This window comes from Rhyacophila brunnea, unplaced genomic scaffold, assembly GCF_057557595.1.
Source record: "Rhyacophila brunnea isolate RB1 unplaced genomic scaffold, BYU_Rbru_1.0 scaffold_8, whole genome shotgun sequence".
Lineage (NCBI taxonomy): Eukaryota > Metazoa > Arthropoda > Insecta > Trichoptera > Rhyacophilidae > Rhyacophila > Rhyacophila brunnea.
In genome coordinates this window covers 6530344-6539465 of record NW_028233350.1, presented here as the reverse complement: position 1 = coordinate 6539465, position 9122 = coordinate 6530344, and positions in this window count along the sequence as shown.

Genomic DNA, 9122 nt, shown 5'->3' with positions numbered 1-9122 from the left:
TGTTTAATCGTTGAAAGTTCGTTTTGAAAATTTGTTTCACTTAAGGGCACAGTTACAAGTCTATGTATATCTGAATGAAGATGCCGAAAGGCGAAACCCGGGTCGCAAAAAACGACTTAAATGGAATAGTACAGAGCTTGAATCCATTAGAATTTATATTATATTATGCATGCATACTGGAACTTAGTAAAGTTATTACTTTATTTTCAATCATCAGTCTATATTTTAGCAGAGCTGGAGATGCAACCAAAACCCTGAGAACTTCTTAATTTCATTAACGTTTCTTTTTTGTTATCATTTCTTGGTGGAAAGACATACAGTGGAACCCCGATCAACCGTTCTCGCATAAATCGTATTCCTGCACGGATCGTTCATTTTTGAAAGTCCTGCCAAACACTCATAAGAACAATGTTAAATAATCCCGTATTAACCGTTCCCCTGATTTATCGTTTTCTTCGATCTATCGTCTAAATATTATGGTCCCGTCACAAATATTATCCTGATTGACCGTTTTTGTTGAATATTTTTCATTTCACTTTCGTAGAATTGTTTATGATACATACAGACCTTTCAGACGCGTCGCTTTGTTTGCACAGGTCGGTCGGCGCTCAAGCTTGCCTCGCATCTTGTATCACGAATTTTTATAAGTCGCAACTAAAATGCCCCCCATGAAGAAAACTAAAACTCTAGCTGAGAAACTGAAAATAATTCAAGACGTCGAAAAAAATTCAGGAGAAAAACGAGTTTTTTTTATTTTTATATATCCCGCATTTACCGGTTTTTTCAGGGTCCCTTGAAAATCGTAGAAACGGGGTTTCGCTGTATAGATTCGTAAGTTCCATACAAGTGGATGCCCCGTATAATTGGCGCTGCGCCATCTATTGGCATGACTATGAATTTTGACTATATCAGCCCCAAACCCAAAATAGTATTCATAAAATAATTATAAAAAAAAATTGTGACAAAAATAAATAAAAGTCAATATTTCAAGTCAGATACAGTTGCAACAATTATAACTTAAATGATTGCAATTGCAATTAATAATAATCGTAACGCACTCCCACCATTGGTGGTAATTATTTGTCAGCACTTGTTGTGTCAGATTTGTCAGATTGATGTCAGATTGATGACTTCATTAATTTCCTATGTGTAGCCTGAAGATTTCATTATAAATTTTCATCGCTTGCTGTTATTCTGCGCAACCAAAAACTCAATGATAGACATCATATTAATGTAGATTCTGAAACAATAATTTTATAATGTAATGACAAAAAATAAAATAACTATGGTTGCCATTTCCACTTTTGTAGGAATGCGCAAATATAATATAGACATTTAAATGCATAATTTACTACAACGTAAACGTCTTATTTATGTTGCATTGCTAGATTTGCAAACGTGAAAATTACAATATGTACTATCATTAATTCTATGTCAAGACTCAAAGAATTAGATTTTTTTTGATAATTTACAATTTCAACTGTATTACTTAATTAATAAATAATGTATCTGAAAACATTAAAAAGTTTTTTTTTTTTTAATTCAAAGATAAACTTACAATTGTAAAAAAATGTAATAAAATGTGAATTCGTTGCAGGGTCATATTTATTATTAAAATTTAGTTTATTAAGTTTTCAATTTTATAACGTTCATTCATATTTATTCATTCACATTAATTCATTTAATATTTGTTATATTTATTTTAAAAAACATCGATTTTTATAAAAAATATAAATGTGTATAACTTGAAATCATTTTTATTTTTTTAAATTTATCTTTGAAATAAGAAAAAAAAATCATCTTGATGTTTTCAGATACATATTTATTAATTAATACAGTTGAAATTGTAAATTATCAAAAAAATTCTCAAATTGCAAGCTTCGTATTTTTCCGCTAGGTTCTCTGTTGGCATATTATAGGATCCCCCATAATAAAATTTATTGTCAGCTGTACGAATTGTAAAATTGCAAAATCTTTTTATCTATATGGTTTAAAACGCCGAACATCAATATTATTCTGACACTATTACATAATTTTTATATTTTATTTTATTTACACCAATGTCAAAAATATTACACGATTGTTTTTGTTTTGAAGATATCATGTAGAATTGACATGAAATTTGAAAAGAATGATATAATGTCAGTGACATATTATAGTTTCACAGCTCGAGTGTTGATTGTCTGGGTCATGGGTGAGCTCTGGTAGTTCATTGCGACTTTGTGTTTCACCATACTGTCATCTATTAACGGGACTGAGTATTTCTGATGTATTTAGTGGCCACGATCAGAAGGTTGGAGTGGACCCTTTTTTAAGTTGCTCTGCTCCGGGACCTAATACTTGCTCCAGCTCCGCTCCGGGTAAAAAGTTTATAATTTAAAGGTATTATATATACACAAATGTTGAAAATTTTAAAAATAAGTAGTTTAAAACAAGGTTTATTATTCGTCATTTTCTTTTATTCTATTACACAAAATTACCGACAGCAAACGTCTTTCATTATCTGCCTCTTCTCACTTAGAATCAATTTTAGTACTGAAAATAACGTCTCGACACTCGCTTGGGTAGTGGGCATACTGGATACGACTCAACATGCCGCTTGAATTCGTTTTCGTATCAAATATAACATTTTCATTGGATTGTAGGACGAAAATTTTATAATATCCGGAGCAGTGGAGCACTACAAATTTTCAGTGTTCCACTGCTCCTGCTCCGAGCTCCGCTCCAACGCTCTGGTCACGATCTCTGTATGGAAGATATATCCCCCTGACGTGCTTGCTTTCGATAATCCTGCTTTGAATAAAGAATTAAGTTTTGTTTTCACTTTTCAGGTTTGCTGTTTTTTTATAATCAACTCTCTAAAATTACGAAAATGAGTGAAATTATAGTTGAATTTCATTGTTACTACTTGTTACTTTCAATGTTACTAGATTATCATGCGCAGAACATTGTTTATAAGCAGTGACACTTGGATTTAAACATGACTGTTTAAACACTAACAGGATGTTTTTAACAAATTTCACATTTGACCGGATATTTTGTCCATTATATTGTGGTACTACTGTACTTTTTATCCAGTAGATGTTTGTTTTTGAGAATTGGCTGAATGACAATGAATTTATGAATTTTAGTGATTCAGGCATGCACATAAATAAGCAATAACTTGATCAATTACAGTAAATTGAAGGCACCCCCTGAACAACAATAAGTGCCCATATGCACTTGCGGCAGGCCGCTGCGGCCTGCCGCAAGTGCGTATGGGCACTAAGGGGCAAATTTCAATAAATTTGAGGAATGAAGAAAAACGTTTAATCGAATATTTTTAATGGAAAATAATATTTTTTATTTATTGATATTATATTATTAATATAGAAATCATAGACTTCATAGAATCTTCCTTTTCCTGCCTTTATTTAATTGATTTATGCCACTAGATGACAAGCTCACACCACTAACATCCGCCATCTTTGTTCTTGGATTAAACAATTTTCAAAACCTTACAGCACCATCTAGGAGTGAAGAAAATACCTTTTCCATACATCAAAACGTTCACAGGGATCTACTTATAATTGTTCTATACTTAATAATATGTGAAATATGTGCCGTTTATCGTTGTTCGGGGGGTGCCTTCAATTATAGCTGAATTATCAACATAAATAAATTATTTATAACAATATTTATATGTTTATGAACCTGGCGATACAATTGAAATTTATTTATTTTATATTTGACAAACTCAAAGCATTCGCGACATGAAATAAAAAATAAATTATAAAAATATTTAAATAAAAATATTATGAGTAAAACATACATGACAGAACACCGAGTGAACTAGGACCCCATCTTAAAAATTCAAAAAACATGATCCACCTAACTCACACTCACATAAGTGGAATATATCAATATCCAAAGTGATAAGCCGTGTACTGACTGAGCGAGCAACCTTGGACATTTTTCCAAATTAACATTACGCAAGGCTGCCGCGCACAGCAAGGCCGGGCCACGAGACGTCCAAGCAATAATTTAGTTTCGCAAAATAGAGATCAGGCCGCGCGTGCGAATTTCTGTCGCTTATAAAGAAATTCATTCATTCTGACCATGTTCGATCCCAATAAGAATATATGGGCCTTCACAGAGTGGAGGTTTGTGTCAACAGAATTTGTTTTTACGAGAAATGAATGTCAGCCACTTGCTCAACCTATTAGGTCCATACTCTGACTCATACACAAATTGAAAAACTATATGTGTACTTGCCAGACCCATGATTCGAACCTGGAACCCTCGACACCATAGGTCGACGCTTGAACCGCGCGGCCATCGAGGGGCTTAAAAAAAAAGAAACAAAAATCTAACAGGTTTTAGGTAAAAAAAAAATTAAGTATGAAAGTTGACTTGATTTTTCCCTTCTGTATAATCCCATCAAGAACTCAATCTTCAATTTTCAGATCCGCTACAGGTGGTTCATTTTCCGGCTTATATTTCTCCGCACATCTTCGCTAATTCCCTATTCGTGTATTCTGAACATTGCGAGTCCCAAAGCCGTCTGTAGTTACCTTATAATTGTATCAGTTTCAAACATTGATATTTATCCATAATGCAAGAGAGCAAGGTAACATATTACCATCCTGTGTGTGAGCGGGAATCGTACTGAGGCACCTTTGAGCATCGACAAAAACCGACAACGCTTGGATCGGCCGCGGCAATGCTCGGCTATTTAATTGAAAACCGTTATTGCCCTTCAAATTGGCATTATCGATGGCAGGTTAGTTCTGCACCTTGGTGGAACATAGGTGTTCCAGATTTCTAAGATAATTAATATTGACACAAGTCAATACTACCAAAAATGGCATTCCATTTACACCTCGTATAAGTTGGAAAAAACATGTAGCTAAATATGGACCTCTTTTAACTACAGTATGTAAGTATACCTAAGAGAAAGTTAGTCGTATAGAGCCACAGATAATGCCCATACAGCAGAAAGTAAAGGAGTCTCTTTTATAATCGTCCAGAAAGTTCAAAGATATTTTTATAATCGTCATATTATCTCAGTTCTATCCAGGAAACACAAAAATAATGTAGATAGTTGACTTTTAGGTGAGACTGTAATCAGTCTCGAAATAAGTAACTCTTGAAGAATGAGATTGGAGACAGTCAGCACTTTTACGTGTAAACAGTCGTCATGATAGTTTAAAATACAAAAATACATACTATTGCTGCCGGTAAATCCATGCATGTGTACAGGCGCTATGATGCCGCGTTGCGTGCATGGCAGGGGTGATGGACTTCCTCTTCCAAGGGCAGATAAATGCATTTATTTTTTCCAAATATAAGATGACGCATGTAGATAACCAGGATGACTCCAGGCCATTGAACTTCTCAGTTCTTAACTGGACACCGTGGTTTTGCCTCCACGCTCTGTTAGTTTGGCTTAATATAATCTCCGACTTGCTTATGTGATAAGTTGCAGGATGCTGATCACGTTAGCCGTATCACACTTCACCGTGAAATGTTGTATCGGAAATATATGGTTGTATATTAAACACCATCCGACCTCTCTGGGTTGTTTAGTACCTACTGAGATAAAATTCATGTCTAAATAAAACACGGTTCTTGTCGGTTTACATGAAGCCAAGGCAAACAAATTTTGAAAATAGCCGATATACTGAATTATTTGTTTTAGGTTAGGTTTACATTCGTGACCCTCAGTTGGACCGGTTGGCCATTTCGGACATTTGGGATCTAGGGTAGGGTGGTACAAGAGCGCGCAGTGTGCAAGAGTACGCATTCGATTTAAACTTACCGCATTTGACGTTAGCTGATAAATTCAGTCGCTATATGCTAGCGTGAAGTTGCTATTTGGGATCTGGAGATTATATTTGTGATCTTTGCCACTGATTATCCCATCATATAGTGTGTGCGCACTGGTGTACACCCTCCTGCGCACTCTTGGGCTGCAGGGTGCACACATTAAGTTTTTTTACTTTTTTTATTATGTGTTGTAATAGGTGAGAGTTAGACGATTCGTATTTTTTCTTGCAACAGATAGATAACCAATAGTTGAAATAAACTTAATTTTGTTTTCCTAAAATGTATAGTTTTATTTGCACAAATTCTGAAACCCAAAACTGCGCGCTCTTGTACCACCCTACCCTACTACGGAAAATTTCTCACCATTCAACCAATATATTTATTTTATTTTGACGTACACGAAGACGTGCCAATCTCATCTAGTCTACGTACAGTAGACATCAGTGGCGAAGGGTGGAGGTAGGCTGTTAAGATCAGCCATAAATAGTGCACACTAAGCTTTGTCAGTCATACGTATTTGTTTTCATTGAAATAAGACAATCAGTGTTTGTTAGTTTTTAAAATTTAATTAAACGTATCGCCCAAAGTATACTAAAACTATTGCGGTTTGGATAGGCAGGGTTTAATTGATTTTTAAAAACTAACCAACACCGTGTGTAAATTGTAGTCTTACTTCAATAAAAACAAATACGTATGACTAACAAAGTTTAATGTACACTATTTATGGCGGATCTTAACAGCCTACCTACACCTATAGCTCCGGGTAGCCATTTATCTCGTAGATACAATACAATAATCAAAATGAAAAGATATTCAATGAAATATAACATTTATAGTAAATATATTTTTATTCAGTTAATTCATTCAAACACATTCAAGTAAAAGACATCTGTACACCCATTTTAATTATAGAACAATTTTGTTATAATATAATAAATTTTGCTTCAGATAAAAAAATCTAATTTGTTGATTTTGTGAATACATACATAAATATCTCTTTTCACTGGAATGAGCTGCATTAACAATAAATATTATTAATCAATCGTTTTTTATTCCCCAGTTGCATAAATAATGGTCGCTTTTACCATAGTAATATGTTTAAATAATGTGTGTGGCAATTCAATACAAATATAAAATAGTGGCAGCTCTCGTAGTGCAATGCATAAGGCCCTGGCTTTCCATCAGGCAGCTCTGGGTTTGATCCCGGTGAGGACACAATAATATCACATAAATATATTATATTTATGTGATTTTCTTAAAGCCTGGGTGTTTGTGATTGTTCAAAATTACTAACAACCATCTTCTACGAAAAAGCAAGGACATGGTTATTAACTTGTTGACTGCATAGCATTTAACTACTATTTAATTACCTACCGCATTTAAATAACATGCTAATTATATCGAATGGCCAATTAATTAGTGTACAACAGGTGTACCGTCCGCGTGGAAAGGATTAATAATTGAAGCACTTAGTTTCAAATCCCCTAAAACGGTTTTTGAAAATTTTTGAGTTAGTTATGTATTTAGATGGAAATTTTGGTTACTAATATGGTGGCCAAAGATTGAACTTTAAAAAATGCTAAAAAGCGTCAATACGTATGATCAAAAATTAGGGTAAATTTCTAAACCTGCTAAAATGGTTGGGTGTGCATTTCAAATAGTAGTAATAGTAGTTAGTTAGAATGTACGAATTAAATAATAAATGCATATAGATCACAGATTTAATAGATATGAGGTTTTCTCATTTTTATCAAAACTACCTAAAATCGTTTTAGGGGGTTTTGAAACTAGGTGGTTCAATTAAAAAAAAAAACATAAAATAGTTTTGAACATGTACATTAAAATAATATGAAATGATTTATTATTAAGCAATGGTCAATAAACATATTTCATTTATCTTGTTTTATTCATCATCAGTCAAAAATCACGTTGCTTTGCTTTTAAACTGTTTTCAAGGACAAAGAAATGGGTGGGGGATCATTATTGTCATCCATTTTGTAAACATAGTAAATCGAAAACAGTTTTGTTTCCGGTGACAGTAAACAAAATCCGACTCGTTTTCACTTTAAAAAGAATTCAGAATTAAAAAAACAAATTATTAAAACTGACAATTCATGGTATTCACAAAGATTGAATTTTTTCATTTGGATGGATGGTTTTTGTGGATTGATTTTTGAAATGATTAGATGCATTGTGGGCGCAAGAATCTTACACATATTCGATATTACTAGCGTGAATACATAATTTGAATCATCTCAGAAAACATACCTAAATACCATATAATATAAATAAAAATCACCCTTTTACCAAAATGGGATTTACGAAGATTGACAGGGGTAAAAATGGTAATATACCGTTTATTTAACTCAATTTGTCATTTTCAAAGAAAAACAAACACCATTTTTTATAAGTTTGTACAAGCGTCTAGAATGCTTATATTATAATAAATTACTAAAGGTTCAAATCTGACGGTTGAGTTGAATAAACATTTTTTTTACATGCATATTTGGATCTGACGGATTGAGCAAGTAGCCAATGATCAAACCTCGTAATAAACGTTAGTTAAAATACTTCGATGGTTTAGTGCACAGATATTGTATGTCCAGTTTTTATCGAAATTGAGTTAAGATACACAAAATGCTCGTCTGCATCATATTTTTATGCTGTAAAAATATTGTACATCCAAATACGATATTTTAGAAGATACTGTATCATTCAAATACACAATATGTCCATTTCTCATGCATCTCAAATTTTAAACTTTGATTTTCTCAAAACATACTAAACTGGAGATACAATATCTGTGCATCATCGTGTACCATGTGTACCAACGATTGTACGTTGCGGAGGATTATATGCTCTATCTTGTAACGGTGGCAACGGAAATGTTGAGAAACAAAATGTACGAAGAGGTTTCGTAACAGATTTTTACGAAAGACATACGTGCTCAACTTATTGGGTCCATACACACATTGAAAAAGCAACATGTGAATTTTCCAGACCCGGGATTCAAGCTCGAGACCCATGACTTCATACGCCGACACGTTACCGCTCGGCGATCGCGGGCGCCTTAAATGTACAAATAGTATGGAAGTATTGGATTGCGTCCACATTTTAGAATCAATATTGATTTTAAACAATGAAGTTCTGAATGAACTAAATTAACATTTTAATGTGTTTTAAATATTCTTGAGTTTTCCTTGGCTCTCCTGCAATAGCCAACGGAATTCAAATTAGTATATCTGTACCTTAGAACTGAAAGTCCGGAAGTCACATATTCAATATTTTGCAGATGAGCAGTTTTAACATAGTTA